At 32.0% G+C, this 26,830-nt stretch overlaps 1 protein-coding gene and 1 pseudogene across 1 annotated transcript in view; one reads left to right on the top strand and one right to left on the bottom strand.

The window, feature by feature from the left end:
• Nucleotides 1-26,830, bottom strand: part of LOC143075832 (fibrinolytic enzyme, isozyme C-like) — a 125,697-nt gene that overhangs the window by 12,898 nt on the left and 85,969 nt on the right. The gene's annotated exons all lie outside the window — the stretch shown is intronic.
• On the top strand, nucleotides 890-2,887 carry LOC143076920 (uncharacterized; annotated as a pseudogene).

Here is a 26,830-nt window from a genome sequence, read left to right on the forward strand (position 1 = left end):
TTTTCATTTAATAACAATATTGCTTACGAAGCTGAGCTCTAAAAACTTCTAAAATCTATGCAAAAGTCACAACCGTCAATGGGTTACAATACATACATGCACTCGCATTCAAATTTTAAATAAGACAAGACAAAACAGAAAAAGGCTGGTAAAAGAATATGAAGAGAGTAAATATTTATTTGGAAGTAAAACACATATAAACTCCAATATTATCCATAGTACCAGTTACTGATGAACAGCATAGAATTCTGCTACTAAAGGAAAATCAATCTTTTAAAACTAAAAAGTCCGTTATCCTCTGCCATATTTGAAAAGAATTAAACTTGTCATTAATTGTCAACCTCTTGAAACGTCCGTGCAAATCATGGTTTCAAAAAGTCAATATTTCGACATTTGAAAAGTCGAAAATTTGAGTTCAAAGTCAATATTTCGAGTTTGTTGGGGTTAAAACTTCGAAATTGAATAATTTTTGAAAGCGGCGAGAATGAGATGTTAAAAATTTTGAGATTTATTAAGTGTTAATTTTGAGTTTTGGTAAGTTACCCTCAAAAAGCATTGTCAACCTTGGCTTCGCCAATGTTTTCTCGGGGTAGCAATCTGCTCTATCGCCCTCTCAGCTATGTGATATTTATCAAATGTCAATTTAATTTTTACTATGTCCCTATATAATTACGCTTCAGTAGGATTTCGTCTAGTTTGCAACCTTTTATATCTTATTGAAAAGATAAAATACACTTTCACCCTATTAATCTATCATAGAATACCTTCTGTAAAGAAGAATAACTCTTTTATGTAGAAAATATAGGTCATTTAAAAACAAAAAATGTAAAACCTTGCATTTGATATTGAACAAAATGTTAATTAATACTTTCTTTTACTTTCAGATTGATGTCTATGTCATAAATGCTATTGATGACGTATCATTATCGAAATACTTGCCGATTTATGGAGATAGACTAGCATTGTATAACTTCTGCAAAGTAGGCAAATCGTAAAAGAAGAAGAATCCTGGTCTTTTTGAAACTCTTAAGACGCGAATGCAATTACAGACGACAACTGAGGAAAACTGTGAGGACGACAGAGATGATGATTCTGAAGATACGAAAAGTTCAAACGCTCTAAAACGGCAAAGGAGGATACAAATTGGATGGATCCATAGAACAGGCAAATCTTCGTTTTCGCAAGTTCTTACACGTGACGGAGGGGGGCCACGAAATGTTATTGTAGATATAGGTGCAGTGAAAAACGATATTATGGAATACGCAAAAGCTAAGTTTTTTCCAAAAGGAGTCTCAGCAAAGGGACCTACTGAAAATTTCATTTTCGACATTTGGGATTTTGCAAGAAACAAAATGCCTGATTCTGTAACTGTTGGAGAAACATATAAATTAACAGGGTTGTCTTCTCTCAGGTATATCTTATACACAGAAGAGAAAAAGGAGAATAAACATGAAAACTCAAAAGGAAAGAAGTTGAAGTTATGTAATGATAACAGTTTAACAAAGAGGATACAGCATCATGATGATTCTGATAATGTATTATCAGATGGGTTACCAGAGATGAATTATACCAGAAGGAATCATATAGAAGAAAAAAAAGTTACCAAAAGTTCACCAAAGGAATTTGTAGACAGTGAACCTCCGATGATGGATATTTTACGTATGGCGGCAATTGAATCCAATATAATCAATGAATATCAGAATGATGATACAGACAATGATGTACAATTTGCCCCATTTGACGGTAGTTCCTATACAGATCTTAACGAAACTATTCCAGAATTATTCCATGATGCAATGCAACCACGGCTTGTGAACTTGGTGGATGCTGAATAAGCTGCATCAACTTCCGAGCTACCCATGAAAATGGTAAATGATTACCATTGCAAATTAGTTAAAGTCTACAGGGGCAAGTTCTCAAATCTTTGTTAAATTTTTTTCAAAATGATGAGAATGACCAAAATAATATCATTTTATCCATAGAAATGATCCTACCAAACGGTAGAACAGAAGCAGCTGAGGATAACGGGGGGAGGAAGGGGGGGGGGGGTTCTTCGAGATTGTCTATCAGAATTTTGGAAAGACTTTTATCAACAGTGTACTACAGGTACTACAAACAAACTACCGTTTCTTCGCCATGATTTCGAAGAAAAACGATGGAAATCTGTTGCTAAAATTATCGTAATAGGGTGGGAACCGGAAGGCTATTTCCCAATTCAAATTTCAAAAGCTTTTATGGAGCAGTGAATATATGGAAAAACGACTATGTCGCTGATAGATACATTCCTTTGTACCGTTTCCCCAACAGATAAGGAAGTCTTAAATCGGGCATTGACTGAATTTGATTCAGTTGATACAGACGACCTGTTGGAGATTTTAGAAAATTTTGATTGTAAATCACTACCAAACAGCCAGAACATTTTAGAAATCATAACTCAGCTAGCACATAAGGCAATAATCTACTTTTGGAACCTAATTTCGTCATTGATTCTTGGAATTCTATTTTTTCCAAGCGGTTGTCCAAAAAGCTTTCGAAAGAACATTTCGACACCACATATCAGAAACTTGTGCCGACCCCCAAAAAGGTTAATAATATTATAAGGTACCCAACAGATATGGATGTGATACAAAGTACCGTGAGTAAGCATTTGCAACGGTTCATCAAGGACCTTGACAACAATTCCCTCTCAGATTTTCTGAGATTTGTTATAGGATCAGATCTAATGATTAAAGATTGCATTTCAGTTCGTTTTGTCGATCTTCAAGGAATTGCCAAACGTCCGATAGCCCATACGTGTGGGTGTGTATTGGAATTGCCAAAAGTTTATGCTAACTATCCAGATTTTAAAACTTAATTCCTGTCAGTTTGGGTAATGGATATTATATAAAAGACACATTTCTCCTTATCTATACATGTACATGATCGCATTTCGTTTTTCATTTACCTGATAATGTTTTCATCAATTTCAAATCAATCTGGTATAGTACGATGACTATCAGTGTTTACTTGAAAGAGAAAAGGTATTTCTCTTCCTATTAAATGTCTGTACCAATTATAATTATGGGGGAAAATAAATGTTGATATAAAAAAAAATTACCAATGACTTTTTATAGCTCATATCTAACTCAAAGCTATTGCTACCAAGTGATATCCGTTGTCTATCGTCGTCCGTCTGTTAACTTAAATAGTTTCTTTTGAAACAACTGAAGGGATTGTAATAGATAAATTTCATTTTTTCCTTGAAATCAATTGAATGCTTGAACGTACAAAAAATGTATGTGTCTTACAGATTTGTTCGGTCCCTATCCATGTTAGGTCCATGGTGTTGGATATATACATACTAGAACACACCCGCGAAATCGCGGGCACATACAGCTTGTGAACTGTTGTAGGATGATTTTTTGTAAAAGATATTATGTATGGAGAATTTCATAAAAGGTATCGAAAGCCCTCTACCTTTTTCCAAAGTCCGATATTTGTTTCCTTTCTGTTAAATTCAATTATTTTCCTGTTTCTGGCCTCAGACCACAATTATTCTTCTCTTTTGCTACAATGCTTCTTTTGGTAAAAGTCAAATCAAAATTAAAAATTTTCACCGTTTCAAACATCAAATGAATGTGACTGCTTATATATAGACCATTATAAGTCTAATAAAATATGCTTCAAGGTCAATCCATCTGCTTTTTCTTTTGAGAGCCTTACTAACATGCTAATGGTAGGATATGAATCTTGGTTAAATGACTAAGATCGACTAAGGCTAATTTGAGGGGTGGTCGGAGGAGTCCTGATCCCGAAATCCCGAGATGCAGAATTTAAAGAAATTCATATCCCGAAATCGAAAAATTTATTCCCGGATCCCGTAAGGATCAATCCCCAAATCCCGAGCTTCAGAACACCCGAATCCGACGCCCCGAAAAAGGTCCTACCTCCCTCTAATCTCTACCTTACTTTCATTTTTACCAAATCACTATTTTCACTTTCAACAATAAATTGTTATGCCCCATCTAGTCTGTGCATCCGTGCGTTAATTCGTTCGGTCGTCCGTCTGTCCCACTTCAGGTTAAAGTTTTTGTTGGAGGTAGTTTTAGATGAAGTTGAACATGTTTTACTTATTTTAATATATATGCAAGTGGTATGATCCCTTGAATAATAAACATTTCAAATAAAACAGTAAACAGAATCAGGGACTTTCTATACTAATCTCTACCTTACTTTCATTTTTGCCAAATCACACTATTTTCACTTTCATTAATAGATTGTTATGCCCCATCTAGTCTGTGCATCCGTGCTTTAATTCGTTCAGTCGTCCGTCTGTCTCGCTTCAGGTTAAAGTTTTTGGTGGAGGTAGTTTTAGATGAAGTTGAACATGTTTTACTTATTTTAATATATATGCAAGTGGTATGACCCCTTAAATAGTAAACATTTCAAAGAAAACAGTAGACAGAATCAGGGACTTTCTATACTAACATAGAAAGTCCCTGACAGAATACAGAGAGTCTCTATATATTAAAGTAGTATAATCGTAGTTTACATGTAGATAAACGCAAACAATAGTTGTCCTCTCTAAGGAGGTATAATAGTGGTTATTTTTGCTATCTAAACACCATGATATGGAGAACGCTCTGAATGAGTTATTTATTTTTCATTTTTGTTATCTATCATACGATTGTTTTTTTAAAAATTTGTCACATGTTTTACTAATTTTGATATATATGCAACTGGTATGACCCCTTACATGGTAAACAATTGAAAGAAAACAGTAGACAGAATACAGAGAGTCTCTATATATCAAAGTAGTATAATCGTAATTTACATGTAGATAAACGCGAAAAATAATTGTCCTCTTTAAGGAGGTGTATAATAGATGTGGTTCTTGCGATCTTAACACCATGATATGGAGAATGATTTGATTGGCTTTTTTATTTTTCATTTTTTGTTATCCATCATACGATTGGTTGTGTTTGTGAATGTTTAAAAACGGAAGTCTTATCTATGACTTAAAGTAAGTCTGATGACGGAATCATATTCGGACTCCTTTTTTGTCGTTTTTCTATCAAAATAACGCAATCTGAATAATCATAAGAATGGATGACAAATGCGACTATGCATGAAACCTATAGGACACAGAGGCATGATGATTGCTTTATTGTGGAAGAAAGAGAAGCGACACACAAAATGAGGTCTTCTCGTTTAATAGTATAGATAAGTTTGATATTTATGCTCCCCGAACAAATTTCGGACTTCCGGATTGTACCTAGATTTTTTTTTAAATGATTGAAAGGAAACTTGTACAGATGAAAGATATAGGGAAGGGGAAGAACACCATTAATTTTGGGGTCAATGGGTCAAAGGTCAAGAACACTTAAAGTAGAAACGTTTATGGAGAAAGGTTTCTGGATTGTACCTTCAGTTTTTATTATATTATTGAAATGAAACTTATACAGATGGAAGATATAGGGAAGCGAAAAATACCTAATATTTTGTGGTCAGTAATTCAAAGGTCAAGGTCAGTGTTACTTATATAAGAAGAAACATACAACTATGGTTTCTGGATAGTAACTTTAAATATCCTTGCATGATTGTAATGACATTTTTACAGATTTGAGATATAAGAAAGGGTTAAAAGGCTATGTATTTTGGGGGTCAGTAGATCAAAATCAGGGTCATTGTTCATAAAAATAGAAGAAATATGTAAAAATGGTTTTCGGGTGGTAACTTGAGTTCTCGTGCTTGATTGGATTCAAACTTATACAGATGGAAAATATATGGAAGAAAAAGGAAGGATCCTTTCGATTTACGGTTCGAGGTCATTATTTCCCATTATTCAAAGTTTGTTGAAGATTGGTATAAGGCTTTGAATTTTAACACATTTAAACAGGTGAACAATTAGCTTTTAGCAATTAGCAATTTAAACCTTTATTTCTTCTACCAAGAATATAAGTATTTAACAGAGGCGGATTTAGGGGGGGGGGGCCCCCCCCCCCCTTTTTGGGAAAAAAATTGGTTGCTTATATAGAGAATCATTGAAGCGTGACAAGAGCGAGCCCACACTTATGAAAATTCCTGGATCCGCCACTGTTTAAAACCCTAGAAATAAAAACATTTCCTCTCCCTGAGTGCACTTTAGGGAGCATCAGTTGACAGTGCCAGCTTTGTACTCAATTTTACATGTTAAATTACGTCATCTGTGTTCATGTTTAGCCTATCAATTGCCTTAAGGTTTTGATACTTTATCTTGTGTTAACTGTGGGTTTTTTTTTTGCGTGAGAGGCGTTCCCGCTTATATATTGGCGAGTTTTTGATGTGTCAATTGGCCACTCGATATCTCTCGGCTTCCAGTCGGAATAAATATTTGTCTCGTCTTTGATACGGTCCCTCTATGAGTAGACTACAACGTGACATTAACAATCAAAGTTCATCGGAAAGTAGAACATTAAAGACTAAGTTGCACTGAAAAAAATCAAAATTCTAATTCTTTACTAGTAGTTCTACTCAAAAGATTCTTTATGGAAATAAATCATGTAATATTTAGGACGTCATTGTAATGGAAACAGGAGAAATTTAAACATTACGTGTGTAACATATCGACATAAAAAGACACACTAAAAAAAATTGGACTCACCAAATCGACATTATGTAAACAAAAACAAGTAACCTTACACTGAACAAATAAATAAGACCCATGACACAATTTAATTGAAAGATTAAAACGCAGGTGCCTATATATAACATGGAAGATGCAAGTAGAAATAAAAAGATGCGACACGAGTGTCAATGAGATAAGGAGAAAATGTCGTTAAATAAAACATTACGTAAATAGTTCTCATAAATGATGCTCAGGTAAATTTAATAATAATAAAAATGATAATTGAATGTCGATTGTTCTTCAGCAATTGAGAGGTTTTTCCTGTTGTAAAGTAAAATACATGTTCAAAAGACGTAGAATGTATTGAAAAATTCTTAATTGCACAAAAAACGCACAAAAAACTGTTAAAATATGATAAAAATCAACAAATTCGCTTTTTAGGAGATGACCTTGACTTTTGACCTTGTGACATGACCTTTGTGAAGATCATCAGTCCACAATGTCATTTCAAAAGAACCCATGGGTCTAGGACCTTTGGTTCAAGAGTTAAAGCTAGTTTTGCCTTTTCAGAACCGTTAACGGGAGTTTATGCCCTTAATAATATGTCAACTCTCTTCGGTCAAAATGTAAAAAAGTTGTGCCTCAGTCACTGTTTACTTTTTAAGATTGTTCGTTTTTGAGATATCGACCAAAAAGTTGAAAGGTCAAAGGTCAAGGTCAACCTTAAAAACGCTCTAAAAATTCTTTAAATAAGGTCAATAACACAATAATTTTCTATCTGGGACTAGACCTTTGACCTTTTCACCTTTGTCAATGTCATGAGTCCTCAATATCATTGCTGAATACCACATGGGTCTAGGACCTTTGTTTATATATTAAAAGCTGATTTTGATTTTTCAGAAACCTAAATAAAAGAGTTATGCCCCTTACAGAAAGGTCAAATCTCTTCGGTCAAAATGTAACAAAGGTACGCATTAATGACCCAAACATTTTCCACTATTCAACACTTCTGTAAGTATTAAGTTTGCTGAGATTATCCCATAACAAGCTGTTAGGTCAAAGGCCAAGGTCAACATACAAGTTTGACCTTGATGTATTTTTCAAAGTCACATGAATTGATGATGAATGGTGAAGATCCTAGGTGTCCACGACTGACGGTTTCTGAGTTTTTGTGGCAAACCGACATCCGTTAATCGATGCCACTGCTGGTGGAGATTTATTTCCCCGAGTGTATTACAAGGCCAGTAGTCATCACTTTGTGTGCTGACATGAATTGTCATTGATATGGTTATATTCATAAATTTACTGTTTACAAATTTTTGAATTTTTTGAAATACTAAGGCTTTTCTACCTCAGGCATAGATTACCTTAGCTGTATTCGGCAGAACTTTTAGGAATTTTGGTCCTCAATGCTCTTCAACTTCGTACTTTATTTGTCCTTTTTAACTTTTTTGGATTCGAGCGTCACTGATGAGTCTTTTGTAGACGAAACGCGCATCTGGCGTATATACTAAATTTAGTCCTGGTATCTATGATGAGTTTATTTACTATGGGTTGGTTTTTTTTTTAGGGCGGGGGGTTCAAAGGAAACCGTGTGTTTTTTGTTCTTTCATATATTAACTTACTTCCGTTCCTAAACTAATGATCAGAATATACATGTAATAGAATACCATTGCGCACCTCCTAGGTTTTTATGATGGTGATTCTCACATCGAAACATAGACTTTACAGAAAATAAGACTTGATATTGTTTTTTTTTCTGTTGAAATCGTAAACTTAAAAATACATTTGGAATTAGTCCATCATGCTAGTTTTTAGCCGTGAATTAGTATTTGTCACTAAAACGTTGAAAACGTGTGACCAAGTGGGCCCAATCTAATTCAAAACTGATCCCTCATCGCTCCCGTTTCTGATATGTCGTAGGTGAGGGGGGTCTAAAGCAACTGGGTTAGGGGTCATTTGTGGCTATCACGACCTTGAAAGTTTATCGTACGATTAAGGTCATTTCTTTTGTCGAAACAGAACAAACCTCCGAGATCACTCACAAATGACCCCTAACCTGGTTTTGTTAGATCCCCCATGCGGGATATCAGAAAACGTGAGCGATGAAGGATCGGTTTATAATCAGATTGAAGTTGGCCATACCTTACTATACAACTATAAGACCTACAACTAATTTGATATGTAGATGCCGCAGTTTTTACATATATCAGGTTCACATGTGTCTTTTGACCCTGAATTTATATTCAATGTCGGCTGACTTTGTTTTAATTTGCGCCTTATTTCCATGCTGTATTTCAAATACCAGTAAATTCCCATAGAAAATGTCTTTCGTTCTGCATGATCTGCAATTTTCACATAGTTGACTGATTGTCAAATTTTCATTTAAGACATAAATTGCTTTAATATTTTGGAAACTTTCAGACCTGCACTCACATGAAACACTTGCTTAACCCTCATCTCGTTTTCCGATATGATTAGCAGAGATATGTTTATGATAAAGCACAGTGCAAGCAAGACACATTTGAGTGCCAATTTTTGCTTTAGAGGCATTACCTTACCCACAACCAGGGAAAGGATTTCGGAAAACACCGAGGAAATCTCATCATCTGAAGATGATCAGAGGTTCATCTATTATTTATTTTTTTCGTTATACAAGACACTTCATTATGAGCGGGTCATAAATTTCAGCCAGTTTTTTAGTGATGATAAACCGAAAAAATAAAGGATCGTAATTTAATTGTTCATAACAGCCATTCTATCGTTAATTGTTTCTCGCTACAAAACCCATCATGAAAGAAGAATTCTGATCTTGAAAAAAACACTTGCTTTATTGATTGTTGTTCGGTGTTAGACAAGGCTCAGCATTGAAGGCCGTATGGTAACCTATATAATTGCTTACGTTAATTACATTGTGTCTTGGATGGAGAGTTATCTCATTTGCATTAACATCTTTTTATTTATATTGGTCGCACAAAATTGAAAATATATAGAACTTAAAATATTAAGGAATATGAATTTTATATTTTTAGGTATACCAATTTTCATCAGTCTAAGAAATGAGATTTTTGTAATAATTTTAATAGATTGGAGATAATCCATTATCAGATCTTATTCATAAAACCAATCGACCAATAGCACCGGAAGCCTCGTAAGAAAACGTATCATATATAGGGTAGGAGCACTGTAGAAAGAAGAATTGGAATGCAGTCTTATAAATGTGCTGGCTATGTGTAGAAAGTTAACTACACGTTTAAGTAATATCATACATTAACCAAGAAGGATAATCAGAAAGCAGTATATGCATATGTGTCATTTATGTTATACATGAATGATGGAATTATTTCACATGAAATCAGTTGTTATTTTAAAGTTCCTTCTAATCTCGTTTTTTAAGAATATGTAAACTTCCTTGGCAGTGAAACAGTCATGTGATGCATCGGTATTATGTTCTGCCATTAGGATGCAAGATATTTCATACACAGTTTTATCACATGGCAAGTTTCCTTTAAAAATACATTCATCTTCGCAAACTGAAACTTCTCTTGCGTCAACATCGACTGCATATTCATGGGTATTGCATAACTGAGGTAACGAAAACATTATATTTGGCCTCCCATTCGGTGAATTCATATTCTTTGTTCCTCTTATTCGATGGGCATTTCATACTTTCACTACTTGATTTAATTCTCTCTACAATATAACCATACAATATATGAATTTCTGATAAAGAATTGTTTTAAAAGTTTTATTTCCTGCCATGTTCCAAAAAATGAATATCATTTCATCTCGATCGATCAAACCATTGGCGACTCGGGCCATTTAAACTCTTTAAAAGAAAAACCTTATCTTCATTTATTTCAAACCTTGATGTCACTACATCTAAATGATGAACGAATAATAGATCTTCGTTGACCTTTTAAGCTTGAAATTTAGCAATATAGATCATTTGGGGGGGGGGGGGGGGGGAGGAGGTCAGATTTTCTAGCTCCTCTGGTTTTATCCATTAAAATGGAATAAAATTAATGAACTATGACCAAACTTATTTTTGTTAAATTTGTTCTAAAAGAAAGAAATGAGGTCAAATAAGGTCCCTGAAGAAAATTTTCCCTTTAATGTTCTCGTTTTTCTAGTTATCAAACTGATTCCGCTTTGTTAGATTAAGGAAATTTGTGAAGACTAGAAGCTTCATGTATGAATAATAAATTTACCTGAATTATGTTCATAAAACAGAACTGAATTAAATTTTATCGAGAAAATCCCCTGAAAAATCACCACTGTCTCTCATAATACCAAAAAAGATTATCCAAAACTGTGACTTCTGTTTCCGTAGCACTGACCACCATGCTTCTATACGTTGGTTTGTCGTACTTACTCCTTTCATGAAGCTCTTTTCACCAGCAAATTCGCCAGTGTGATTCCTGCGAAGAAACATTTGCATCTGTTCGATGTACGAATTCTCCGTACCTCTGTCAGATCGTATACGTAACGGACATGCATTCATATTTTTTACAGCATTGGTGTAATGACCAGCTATAATTTTTGGATTGCTACTGCTCACATAAGCCTCGAGCCAAATTATCTTTCTCGAAAATCCGTCAATACACCCGTTTATACATATCCAAAATGGCTTCAATTTATCATAAGAATCTACATGCCACAACTAGTTCGTTCCTTTGCTATAATGAGATCTCCGATGTAGTCTCTTTCTACTCCTAATTTTGCAACCTTCAGGGTCCATCACTTTAAGTAGTTCACGAACAGTTTCGTGTGTTGTAAATAATTTGTTTTGTATACATTTCAAGTGCATCCATCTATATCCATGTAACGAACCAGACATTTGAACTTCAGAACCAATGTAAGCAGCAACGTCTAAAATAATCGATAGGTTCTTCCGTCTAAACAAATTTCCTTTCGAAGTATTCTTTTCAAGTGTCTTACACTTATTTGTATAAAATGTTTAAGCCTTAGACATAGAATAATTTCTTTATATGAATAGCCAAGATTGAAATATTGCCTTATCAAGTTTCGTCTTGTCTCCATCATTCTATGTCATGAAATGAAACAATTCTTTTGGAAGCGTGTTAAATACTTCTTCTGAAGCGAATCATTGAATTTCAATAAAAAAAGTCTAAATTTTGAGTTCTTAAAATGTCGAAATTTTGATTTCTTAAAATGTCAAAATGTTTAATGGTGAAAATTAATGTCGAAAGATTAAGATTTAAAAAACTCGAAATTTCGTATTCAAGTCGAATTTTTAAGTTTAAAAAAGTCAAAATTTCGAGTTCGAAACAGGTTGAAAATTTGTGTTCTAAAAATGTCAAAATTTTAAGATTTTAAAAAGTCAAAATTTCGTTTTTGAAGTCGAAATTATGAGTTTAAAATAAGTCGAAATTTCAAGTTTTAAATAAGTCGAAATTTCGAGTTTAAAAACAGTTGAAATTTTGAGTTTAAAATAAGTTGAAATTTCGAGTTTTAGATATTAATAGTAAGTCGAAATTTCGAGTTTTAAAAAAGTCGAAATTTCGAGTTTAAAGTGGAAATTTTGACTTTTTTAAGTCGAAATCTCGAGTTTTAAATAAGTCAAAATTTCGACTTTTCAAAAAGTCGAGATTTCAAGATTTTAGAAAGTCAAAATTTCAAATTTAAGTCAAAATTTCAAGATTTAAAAAGTCAAAATTTCGACTTTGAAAAAAAAGTCAACTGCCAATTTTATTTTTTCTATGTCCCTAATACGCTTCCGTAGTATTCGACCTTTTAACACCACACCGTAGTGAGGTTTTCATTCATGCAATCGGCAACAAATGTACACATTGTATATATATAGCACCGTTAAGGATTAAAAGTTCGAATACAATGTATGCACAATAACACATAGAATTTTATTTAAACAACAAAAACGTGTCAAGAATTTGAAAATTTTCCAATATGCGAGACCTAAATTTTTATATAAAATCGGCTTAATTGGTAGCAGAGACTGATTAAGTGGAATGACAGACGGCCATAGTACCCACTTTTTATATATGTATTTACATAAAGAAAAACATTTATTAATTTTAGAAAGTGGTTATTTATTGATACCAGAGAAAAGTATAAAAGTAGTTAAGAAAGTGAGACTTTGATTGGATAAAACAATTAATTAAGCATAAGCTTAAATCATTTTAGCATAATCTAAATTTCATTTAATCATATGCTAAAATAAACTTTAAATTTAATATTTATGACCTTGATTCCGCAGCAACATTTATGTATAAGCTAAACAATTCAGCATATGCTCAAATGATTTTAGCTTATGCAAAAATGAATTCAGCTTATGCTAAATGAATTTAGCTTATGCTAAAATCATTTTAGCATATACTAAATTATAATATAGCATATGCTAAAATGATTTAAGCTTATGCTAAATTCGATGTTTATGACCCTAATTCCGCGTCATAATAATACATAGTCATATATAGTAGAACGATCAATATTTTAATTACATTGGTCTTTCAATTAAAATTGTTCTATGTCATATCAATTTTTAAGCTAAATTTATATAATTTCCTGATACAAAAATATTTCTAAATTTGTGTATAATTGTAATACAAGTATAACATTATTCTTATGTATATTTATTATAATAATTTTGCCTGATTTTATGCTCTCTTTCTAAACTAAAGCACACACAACTTGTACTGGCAGACGAACTAGAAAATGCAAATATTTACAAAACACCACTTTCAAATTATATAATAAACATAATATGTAGATTCAATATAAAGGTTTACAATTATGAAATATTCAAAACTTAAAGGGGCACTAGCTACGAGATATATAAAAAATCTAAAGTTGTTTTTTTTTGTTCAATCAATAATGAAAGTAAAATAGTGAAATAACAATTCGCTTTTTGCAGCCAAAAAGGTTAAATTTTGTCAATTTACGCTAAGAAACATTGATAATTAGTTATTCATTTGCAAGTGAATGAGTCGATCTCTTTAAATCCGTATTCATGTGAACTTCAATTTAACCCCTAGCTAGAGATTAACAACGCATGCATTGTTATGGTATTAATTATGGACGTAACACTTTGTAAATTGTCCTTTGAAAAAATACATCATGAGATAAAGATTGTATCGATGATTTACAAAATTCTGTAAAGTGGTTCAGGAGTAATTGATGACACTTACGTGGGACATAAGGACAAAATTTGTTCCATATATATGTGAACACATTCTCACTAAGAAAAAAGTAAAAACACAAAAATACTGAACTCCGAGGAAAATTCAAAAAGGAAATCAAAAATCAAAAGGCAAAATCAAAAGTCCAAACACATCAAACGAATGGATAACAACTGTCATATTCCTGACTTGGTACAGGCATTTTAGTTGGTCTTTTCTAAAATATATGTAAACCTATTTTGCTTGTCATTCTTTAATCTAGTATACTATCTTAGGCTTTCAAAAATCTATTTTAGATTTATTTTGTTTAAAAGAGATATCAATTGAGGTTAAGGCAATTTAGAGTACTTGCAGTGTCGGTTTTTCATATCACATTCTTGTTTATCAATGACAGGGTTATGAATGGATTTTTTCATTTCTTAAATCTGTAATCCTCAATATTAATTTTCTTTATACTTTGTTTTTTTCCCCTTTTGTCCTATGTTTTAACGCCATATTATTATCAATGATTTTGGTTTTTTTTTTTTTTCTTTCTTTTTGGTGTTTATTTTTGTGTATCTTTAACCTTTCAATATCTTATTGAAAACAAAACACACACACACACACACACACTCCTATCAAATTTAGCTTTTTAACTTTTGCGTAGCTGGACTGCTATTTAACATTAGCAGTTCAGAAATCATAACAATTTTTTCCTGAGCAGTCCAGAAATCATTACAAACATTAACACATTATTTCTGTCTTTTGAATCAAGTGGTGTAGTTATTTAACATATGCATCTTTGTTTCAGTACATTCAATGTAAACGAAAGTGTAAGAACAATAATAAACACATTTTTTAAAAAAATAATAATAAATACTTACTATTAAATTGTGCTAAGGAAAAATTCCACAATTTCGTGAGTCCTACTTAATTCAAAATGTGTTTTTGCTGTAGAATTGCAAGCATCGATGCATTCGAATGTGAACTTCATTCATATCATATGACTACACTGGTGATGACCTTTTATCTTGTTTATTCTGATTGTATCGTTTCATACCAGTTACAATCTAACTTAATGTATTACGATAACCTACTTTTTATTTAGAAACCAAACGAAAATAGAAAAAAATCTTCATCCAATTCGAATGGAAGAAAGATCTTTGTTTACTGTATATTTTTTTTTAATTTACTGACTCTCCTCGAAATGTTCGAATACAAATCATATTATGATACCTTGAAATGCACAATTAAATTAATAATTTGCTATTCTAAAAGCGACTTACTATTTTTGTCAAGTATTTTTATACTGATAAGAAAACAAAGCAGAAATAATTTTGTATAATTTTATCTTATTATAACATTAACAGTACCAATTTTCCTGCACCAGATGCGCTTTTCGACAATACATGTCTCTTAAGTGATACTTTATACATTTGCTGTTTTCTTAAACAAAGTAGTGCTCAATTACGATAAAAGCTCATAACTATCAGGTTACAAATCTTTTTATAAATTTTTTTTTTCTATTTTCATTGATTTCATTTTTGTTCAAGATTTACAATAGGCAACAAGTTTTAGGTTACCTCCAAGTTATATTATTTTTTTTTCAAATATTTTCCCTGAAATAACCAGGTCTAACTAAATGGTTCATCAATAAAGTGCTATACACAGATTTTTAGTCAAATATGGGCCATCATTTTACAATGCTTTTATTTCAAAAGAATAATACTAAAAATCTGCAAGTTTGTCGGTATTGTCTAGGATGAATAATTTAATGTTTTTTTTATTTAAAAAGAGAGTTTACGATGAACAGAGTCTGTCTTTTTCAACCTTAAATGTTTATTTGTCTAGGGAAAATTGAACAGTTGCTAATCGTAATGTTAAATATTTGGATAAGCTACATTTTTGTCGAGCCTGGCAATTTTCATGCATAGACCTCATTTCACGTATCAGTGAACAAGGTTAAATTTCAGTGGTCAGGTTCATATATCAGATACTGTATGCAGTAGGTCTAGTATATTTGGTGTATGGAAGGATTGTACTTGTGTACATGTCCAACTGGCAGGTGTCATCTGACCTTGACCTCATTTTCATGGTTAGTGGTTATAATTAAGGTTTTGTGTTTTGGTCTGATTTACTTATAATTTACAGTCGGGGCACTTAGCGAACTCCATTATATTATGGTATTCCGTAATTTTTTTAGAAAAATTAAAGTTGTCTCCCTTAGACTAACACGATAAATTTCATATGGGAGATAACTATATTTTTTAACTGATTCTTAGAATAAGGGAGACAAATGAAAATTGATTTAAATAGTCGTAAATGTTTCAAACATGTAGTTGTTGGCAAATGTTGACACAAGATCTGTAAAAAAAAACCAATAACAGAAGATTTGGTATTGCGAATGACACAACTCTCCACAAGATACTAAATAACACAGAAATTAACTTGAAACATGTACATACATAGTGTGACGGGGTTAAACAACCTTGAAGGCTCCAAACCCTCCCCTAACCTGAGATAGTGGACTGGTGTAACATTACAAAATATGAACGAACTGTATAAATCAGTTTGAATTTTTTTTAAAGGCGACCATATGGTTTGGGATTTTCTAATGGTTCAAGGCTTTACGGTTGTCTATAGTTGCTTACATCCACTACATTTAAACACTGTTTGATAGTTGATCTCATTGGCAATCATACAACATCATTTATTCTTATTTATTTTTGTATTAACTCATCAGATGAATACGAATTAGAAATTCACTTAACAAAATCATAGAGAGGACAAGCACGTGGCAGGGTAATTATACATCAGCACGTCATTTGACTTCATAATCAAACTGATGAAGCATACCTATTATCTTATCTGAAACAGTTATAGATACTTACATTCAATGTTCTATTGCATATATAGCAACGATATTAGGCATACTCTTAAAAGTCTAAATGTCAGTAATTTTTCAATGAAAAACGAGATGATAATGTATTGATTCGATTGTCTGTATTCGCATCGTTAAAAAAATTCAAGTCTTGCTAGTTCACAAAGTATCAGTCTGTTGTCTGCTCTCTGGCTTGAGTGTTGTCTCTTTTACATATTCCCTATTTCCATTCGCTATTTTATGCAATTGGACGTGATGTCCTACCCGGACATATTATTGTGAATCCGGAGCAATCAGTCATTACTCTCAATATATTAGGTTGAGTAGAAGAAAGCGGACAAACATCTTTCAAGTCTTACGTTTGGTCCAGCCTGCATCAAACATCTACTTCCCGCACTCCAGGTGAGCGCGCTATAATCAACTGGGCGGTACCCTCATAGCAAATATAAAGTTATATGTAGAACTCTGCTAATAGAAAATACTTTAAATAATGGTCATAAGTTTGAACTTTTACAGTGTTCTATATTTTCTTTACATAATAATGCATAGGAGATTGTAAAAAGATGCAACTTGCTGTACAGTATATCTTGATATTGGTTTTTATGTATTTTATTTGTAATAGGTTTAATTTTGCAAATATGAAAAAAAATACTACTTAATTCGGAAATTAAGGAATACAGGTGTTATAGTTTTAGAATATTAGCCGAGATAATAGAACAATTTTTAAACCTTCATACAACAATGTACAACATTTGTCGTAGCTTTTATACTATATTTTATCGTTTGAATCAACTGATTTACCATTCAATTAATTGCGATTAACACGTAGTGATTGATATTTGTTTTCCTTTGGAGTGTTCAGATCTCTATATTATAAACATTTAATATCTTTATTTATATTATTCTGTATTATGTTTTGTCTTACAAACTTCGTGTTTTTACTAGAATGATGTGCAAAGAAGTCAACTAATAAATTTGGATAAATAGAAATAAAATTATTTTTTTTAATTTAAATATTATGTATTAACAAACAAAAATAAAAGTCTATTTTAATGTCTTCGTGCATAAGTCATCATCTTATATCTGTATTGCAAAAACATTATTTTGACAGGTTGCACTCCCTTTAGTAGATACGTTGTTATATAACTTCAACTAGGCATTAACATTTTGAGTTCATTCTGCAATGTGTATAAATTTTCATATCAAACGTAAATTATGTCATCTGTTTCTTACCAATTAATCATACTGCTGAACTAGATAATATTGTATTACATGACCATGCTTCGAAGCATTGAAATAGTTCAATAGTTACATTTTTTTTTCTTCTGCTGTTTTTATACTTAATTTTGTGGTTCTCGAGAACCAATATGTTATCTTAATTTTTTAAGAATTTTTCTCTGCAGATATATTGAAGTCAAATGGACGATAACTTAATTTTGATATTCAACGTGTTATGTAGAGGAACAACAATCATAGTGCTGTTTTGAATACTCAGGTGTATCTATCATCAAATATTGACCGACGTCATAATACATATTTATTGGTAATACATCAAAATGGATATCTTATTTTTACCTGCCTATGTTTGTAGATTGTGATTTTTTTTTAAATTTCCGCCTTGATGTCTCGATTTTTAATCTTATATATAATTTTTAGTTACATGTAAGACAACAAAAAAGACATTTCATTTACAGACAAAATTTTAATTTTAAAGGATTTGAAAAGGAACATTTCGAATTTGATGGTGACAGGAAAAATACTTTGTATGTGTAATCGAATTAATGTCCCAACCTTGACCAATACACATACACACACATAAGTAGAATTGAAACGGTCTGCAACATAAACTGAATTTGAAACATGTAATGAGTTGGCTGATGGATCTGGCCATTAATTAAATTTCGTCAAATCAAGACATATAAACACGCGAAAGTAATGTGTTTCTATACCTAATGTGTATATAATCATTTATAATTTAAAAAGACCTCTGAAGGATGTGTACTATTTTTATATTACATTTTCCCTTGATAAAACTAATGTGTTGTAAACGAGGTCAACTGACACACTTATTTTCTACATTTATGTTCTACAAGACGATTTATTCATTATTTAAGGAACGATAACACATTTAACAAAAATATGGCTTATAAGACGACACGAGTTGTCCTCTTTGTACAAAATACTGTTCCAGATAAAAGACAGTTAACACGTAAGCATTTATAATGATGACGTAAGGAAGGCGACGATTGTCGGATGAATATAATCAATAGATGATCATAAAAATAGCATTTAAAGATTAATAAATTACGGAACTTGTTAGCAGTACCCAAAAAACTGTTTTTCGGACACATCAAATTTTATTTTTGCATGCATAATTATGAAATTCAATAATATTCAAAATTATGGACACGCATAATATTACTGGAAATATTATTTAATCTCATAATATTATGGATTTTCACGAAGCAGTCAAATTTAGCCAATTCCATAATATTATGGAGTTCGCTAAGTGCCCCGACTGTTACAGTGCTTTATGCAATATGTCTACTGTATTTGGTATATGGAATGATTGTAAAGTGTTCATGTGTAGACGAAAGGTGTCATCTTACCTTGACCTCATTTTCATGGTTCAATGGTCAAAGTTGAGTGTTTGAGTTTTGGTCTTTTACGTATACTGTAATAGGTCAACTATATTTGGTGTATGGAAATTTTTTATGATGTACATGTCAGTTTTGAAGATTTTATTTGACTGCAAACTCATTTTCACGGTTCATTGCTCTGTGTTCAGTGCTTAGTTTTTGTATCTTGATTTGTTTTTCTTGAACTCTAAGCAATAGGTCAACTATATTTGTTGTATGGAAGGAGTGCAAGCTTTACATGTCTGCCTGGCATGATTCATATGACCTTGACGTTATTTTCATGATGCATTGATCAATATTTAGTTTTCTTGGTTAAGTCTGTTTCTTAGAAACTATAAGCAATATGTCAACTATATTAAGTGTATTGAATGATTGTGAGGTGTACATGTATTTTTTGTTTGGTTTATCTGACATTGACCTTATTTTTCTTGATCATATTAAGTTTATGTGATAGTTGTAGTAAAGGTTTATATTTAGGACTATGAACATAATATCAATAATAAGAAGAGAAGGCGAGACATTTCAGTGTGTGCACTCTTGTTTGTATTTGTAAGGAATTCAAAATGACTGTATTGTTAAAAACCAAAAAACTCACCAGGCACCATGTTGATAAGTTTGCGCGTCAAACGCACTTTTCGTCTGAAAATTACTCAAATCAAAATGGTAATATAACAAATAAATTATCAAGCTGAAGAGCATTGCGGACCCATCAATTTAAAAGGTTTTGTCAAATACAGCCAAGGTGAACTTCTATTCCTCTCTAGTGACAAAGTGTTTTTTCAGAACACACTAGAACATACAATTAATAAAGGAACACACTAGGTTCATAATTTGGATTGTATTTTGGCTTTATTATGTTCTACTGTTGTAGTCATATCTTATTTCAGTTTGGCATTAAAAATCGAAAATACTCTTGTGGTATCATCCCGGTCATATACATGCGAGATATCTTATGGGGAAAGGCTTTATAGATGTATTTTTCATAGTTTTGTGTTAAACTGTGTCTAGTGGTGTTGGCCATCATGAATTTGGATTGGCTACAAACTCAAAATTTGTATTAGGCTATTTTAAGAGCAAGTTGAACTTATACATTGTAGGAGCATAAACTAAAATTATATTGTGTTTCTAGAAACTATTGACATAAGCCTAGACTACCATGGTTTGGTTTATATTTTATAAAAGATTTTTGTTAAATATAATTTTACTTTTAAAAAATAAATTGATAAATTCAATTGTTTGTTAAATGATTTCTACAAGAGACAAAAAAGGAAATATGGAGCATATACATTTAACACCATGACTTTAGTACTTGTTGCATAATCAATTATGTTTAAATATATTTTTCTTTTAAAAAAAAAGGTAAAAATTATGAATATCAGTGAAGGAAAGTGCAGAAGAAAAAGGAGCATGTAGTTTTTATATCATCGAACAAGAATAGAGCAGGGTTGTCATTACCGCAAATTTGGACGTAACAAATATAAAGTAAATAACGCAATTCAAATCTAGAAGTCAATAAGGCCTTGTGAGTTTAGTCCTTTTTCATAGATATTATCCATAAATAAATAACAATTTGTACTTTGTACTCTGTAGACAGTACATATATGGTTATAAAAAAACTAACATCATATGTGTATTGCAATAAGCATTCTGTGTGTATTCAATTATGCATTCCGTTGTTTGGCTGTTTGCCTGTTTGCCAGACAAAGACAGGTTATGTTCTTCTCATATATTTTATGATGGATGATACTTAATTCGTAATTGGAGGGATGTGTTTGATTTTCATATGATGAAGACATATGTTTAATCAGTTTCATTGATGTCTAGAGCTGGCATGTCGGTAACTCCTTGTACTCCGGCCCTTGTTAATTTAAGTATCATTGTCATTTTGCTTAGTTTCTTTTGTTACCTATTCTGACATCGGATCTGGACCTCGATTTAACTGAGTTTTACTGTGTGTATTGCTGTGTAATTGTGTCTTCGACAGTGGCTAGAAATATAGAGGGATGGTAAAGATCACACAATACACGTTTAACTCTGTCTGTTTTGCGCCTGTCCCATGTCAGAAGCCTCTGCCCTGTGTTAGTCTTGAATATTTTTAATTCTTAGTTCATTTATATGTTTTGGAATTTAGTGTGACGTCCATTTTACTTGAACAAGTACACATTTTGTTTAGGGACTAGCTGAAGCCCACTGTCGGGTGCGGGAGTTTCTTGCTATGTTGAAGACCCATTGGTGGCCTTCGACTGTGTTTTGCTCTTTGGTCGGGCTGTTGTCTCAATGAAGCATTCTGCATTTCCATTCTCAAGAACGTACGTTCAAATGAAAATGAAATCCATTCATCTCCGTGAACAATTAATGTATATCATTTTTGCTTGAGAAGTATATTTTGTACCATGTACTTACAGTTCTGAAAGAGATTTGCCTATAATAGATATTGCAAAATGTTGCAATCATTTTACCTCATAGTGCAGGATTTCAATATCATGAACATGTATATATGGATGGTCTGTTTCATAAATCTTCACAAATTCACACAGAAGGTGTACACATATCAATAACCTGAACTCAATCCAAAGAACCTTAAAAATACACTTAGACAGAATGCTAAATCTAGTGATAGATTTTGTTATACTAGTCACATGAAACTTGAGTATCACTGCCTGTTACCAAACGCATTGAAATCCTGAAAAAAAAATGCAAATTACTTTTTTTCAAGTAGAATTCAGAAAAAGAAGTTAAACAATTGTTTAAATAAACGTAGAATGTGTCTATGGGCCGCAAAGTCAACTTCCACATATAGATTCAGGATTTACGTACATGTAGTTTAGATTTTTTTGTCAGTATAAGCATTGGGTATAAGGTTAATATCATTTGGTTAGAGAATTATAAATATTTAACCATTTTCCTTTTTTAAGTCTCCGTGGTGGGGACCGTACTTTGAAATATAATGGTTAACTCTTTACAAACTTTGAGTTGGGTGGAGTTGTCGGATCGACATTCATATCTCATCTTCATATATAATTATATATCTAGTAACTCATGAACAGTAAACGTTACGCCAACCAATATAGAATGTGGTCTGTGTGTTCTGGAAGTAAGCATTGAGTATGAGTTTTGTAGAGCTAAACTTAAGTAAAGATAAACGAATTTATTGTTTTTATGTACGGAACGTCCGGACCAGGGTAACCCTGTATGCCCCGACAACTACGGCGGCAACACAGAAGTTCTGATTATTGTACTGGTGATACCAAAGGTTTCACCTCCACCAGCACTGAAATCAATCCACACACAATTATGATTTCTATATAATTGGCAAATAAAGCCATGATATGCATCCCATTCAGAAGGGGTGTCAAAGTTTACAAAATACTACATATCCATTTTTGTAACATTTTTATAGATTTTCAGGTTTAGTTCAACTTACAAATTGTTCATTGTTTTCTCTCTTATATGTCTTTAAAATTATGTTTTGAACAGAACGAGTCGTTACAAATACTGCACATGTATTTCTAGTAAATCTGACATTATTGGTACTTATTTAAACATTAATATAACAAAACCAATAAAATAAAATGCATTGAGATGTATACCCACAGAAACTTACTTTGCATAAGTCTAACATAAGCAGCCATAGTTTCCTTTTTCTAGATTAAGATATGTTAATTTCTCTAGGGATTTTTCATTCTAAAATTTTCGACAAAAGAGACGATTTATCATTCCCTATTGTTAATTTTCCTTTTTTAGATGGTGATGTTGCTTTTGCTTCATCATACATTTTTTTTTATATATATTATGTTTGGCTTTATAAATATTTTGATATGAGCGTCACTGGTGAGTCTTATGTAGACGAAACGTGCGTATGGCGTACTAAACTATAATCCTGGTACCTTTGATAACTTTTATAACCTACTCATTATACCTAGGTGTGAAGTGATGATTTTTTTAATACATTCTTACAAAGATACAGTTTATTTCACTATTGAGTTGGCAGACCTTTGATTATAAAAAAATATCATTTCACTACCTAAATCTTATGGTTATATATATAGCAAGTCTGTACCATTGCACATTTAATTATTGCTAGCAATAGTAAAGTATTTGACTTGTTTGCACGGTACAATTAAGACCATAAAGGAAATGTATGTCAATCGACTAGAAGACATAGTTAACAGCTAACATTACGGATTACAAATATGTCGAGGTTTGTGATTGGATTACAACACAGAGATGTCACTAAATATTCAGAAAACTGCTATTGTATATGAATATACATGCTGCATCATTAATGTTTTACAAATAGGCTTAGAAAAAAGCAATGGAAAAAACAGTGGGACAGGGGTAATCCGTAACATATGTGTTATTCAGGTCTCAAACAGGGCTTATACTGTGACAACCCAGGCACAGGGCTTATACCCACTGCGCCTTCGGCTCAGGGGATATACATTCTTAGCCGTGAATGTCACAGCATATATACCCTGTCTGCGACCTGAGTAGTATTTACTATATATTAATATATTGATATGTTTATCATGCCTAATCCAATCGTAAAAGCTGTGGCACAAACAAGAACTTGAATATTTCCGTTGTAGCAGCTCATTGGACTACCGATGCCATTTGTGATATACAATTCCCTGATATTAATAGTCTTATAAATATGGAAATACACATGTAAGATTTTACGGATATTCATGATAGACATGATCTGGTATTGACACATACTGTTAATTTGCAGTACTAGTTTCAGTTAATTAGGTTTACGCGTCAACAATCAATGTTTTCTAATGGTTGCTAGAGAAAAAATGTTTTGACCATCATATACCTACATGTAATACAAACGTTGAAAAACAGTATAAATCGAAAATTCAAAAATGTATAGTCAAATTGGCACGGAAGTCCGCTTTATGATCAATGCATTTCAACTTTGTACTTGTTTTGCGCTTTACTACTATTTTGATATGCGCGTCACTGATGAGTCTTATATAGACGAAACGCGCGTCTGGCGTATTAAATTATAATCGTGGTACCTTTGATAACTATTTACATCACTAGGTCGTTGCCACTACTGGTGGACGTTTCGTCCCCGAGGGTATCACCAGCCCAGAAGTCAGCACTTAGGTGTTGACATGAAGATCAATTATGTAGTAATTTTTATAAATTTCCTGTTACAAAACTTTGATTTTTTGAAAAACTACGGATTTTCTTATCCTAGTAATAGATTACCGTATCCGTATTTGGCACAACTTTTTGGAACTTTTAGTTCTCAATGCTCTTCAACTTTGTATTTGTTTGGCTTTACAATTATTTTGATATGAGCGTCACTTATGAGACTTATGTAGACGAAACGCGCGTCTGGCGTATTAAATTATAATCCTGGTACCTTGGATAACTAATCATAGCAATATTTAATATCTGCATTTATATTGCATCGATATACTGTATTCGAGTTCAAGTTCTAGCAAACAAATTAAATCAGTCAAGCTTGTTTTTTTTTCTTTTTTTTGGTAACAACAATAATAACACGATATGAACCTTCTTGATAATTTGAAGGAGAGTTCCAAATGTCTGCAGTTTTCCGATCAGTGAGCAGTCAAGAAACAACAAAATTATATCAAGAAGCTTTATTATCACCATGTACACTCTGTCACCAAAATGTAGTTTTTCAATCCAAATTATAGTAAAAAATGATATGAAGCTAGAACAATCAAGATAAACTACAAAATAAACGAATATGGTCAACGTTTGTAGCCGTGAAAACTTGTCAAGTTAGAATTAATTTTATGCTATTTACAATTTTATCAGTGAACAAACATATATGTACATAGGAGTATCCATTGGTTATATGTGTTTTTACGATATGTCATCTCTTTACAATTCTGTATAATAATCTGTTCAAAATTATCGTGAACTGGAGAGTATTTTCAATTTTGTTATGAACTGGTTCAAACATTAGATCTCAGGTTATACATTCAGTATTTATGTTAACGATATTTACATTCATATAAAACATAAACGTAGTTAAGAACGAGAAGTTATCTAATGGATATAATTTGGCATTACTACAAATCAGATCACAACTTTTTACAAAGTAAGTATGTCTCCTAACGGAACCAAGAAGCGTAATGGTCTTTGATTTTTCTTTCTGTATGTGGATTGTACAAAAAGGTTGTTTATCATCAGACGTCTTCAACCGATTTTCTATTCCTGAAAAAAATATCAAAAGGAATACTTTCTCCAAATTTCATGTTGCTTAAAATTATCAAAATAAAATATTTGAGAAAAATACCAGATCTTGAAAAGAAAAAAAAACACAATTGTTTATTAGATATTTCAATAATGAAATTTTATTTTACAGTATACTTAACAGTATTCTTGAGGATGGAAGATTAGAAATATATCACTCTCAATATATTTTTGAATGGCCATGGTTACGTAAGTCGAAGGAGTGCAATGCGTTTAAACTTTAATAGTTGTTATATTGCAGTCGGAAATTCATTTATATTTAAGTCAATTACAGAATGTTTATTAATGTCATCGAAACAAAGTTTAATATTTAATATATCACTACTCACTCTTGTTCCATTCTAAAACATAAAAAAGGATATTTGTTGATTAATAAATTATGTATGTTATCGTGATCACTAGTATGGTCCATCATATGAGTAGCCTGTTAACATGTTACGAAATTCAGATATTTGATTCCATGGACATTTTTACTCATCTGATGTTAAAAAAATGAATGGATAAAAATAAGTTTTTACTAATAAATTATTGCAAGTACACTTGTATAAAAAGCAATTGTCTATGTCTGTTTGATATAATATAATAGAGTTATGAAATAAGTAAACAATCGCTTCATTTGTACTTAGAGGATTGTTTTATTACACATAAAAAAACAATACAAAGGTCTTCCCGGTGGCTGCCGTATCTCACTGTTTCTTTCTTATCAATAACTAAACATGAGTTTGCCATCCCCATTTAGGTTTCAATTAAAGTTCGCATGGATACCGATTCATATGAGTTGAATTGTTGACTGCAAACCAAAAATACATCATCGATGTTTTAAGCTAATTTTGACAAAGTTCTATAACTAACTTCTAATAGCGGAATTTCTTTTTATAATTCGGATGTTTTATAAATGTTTGAAATAACAAAAGAATAGATAATGAGAAAAGAAGCTTCACATCGTATCGACACTTTAGTATATCTATAGGTATACAAAATCGAAGAATCAGGTGATCGTTCTTTTACATTGTACTTTTTTACCTCTTGTGATAGTTTTACATATGACGACAACAAGGTTTATAACGTTTTCTTGTACATTTATCTTCTCAAAAGACGTAATGACGTCACATATTCATGTAAAACCGTTATATTGCCCACGCAAACAAAAGCTGCTGGGGAATTATGTAGTGACAGTGTATGGTGATGTATATTAATAAACTCATCTTAGATACCAGAATTAGATTTTGTATTTACGTCTGACGCGTGTTTCGTCTACAAAAAGATTCATCAGTAACACTGGAATTCTAAAATGTTTAAAAGGTATACGAATTTATTAGCGTTAAATAGATAGAAAAAATAGTTG

Source organism: Mytilus galloprovincialis, chromosome 5 (genome assembly GCF_965363235.1).
Source record: "Mytilus galloprovincialis chromosome 5, xbMytGall1.hap1.1, whole genome shotgun sequence".
Taxonomy (NCBI): domain Eukaryota; kingdom Metazoa; phylum Mollusca; class Bivalvia; order Mytilida; family Mytilidae; genus Mytilus; species Mytilus galloprovincialis.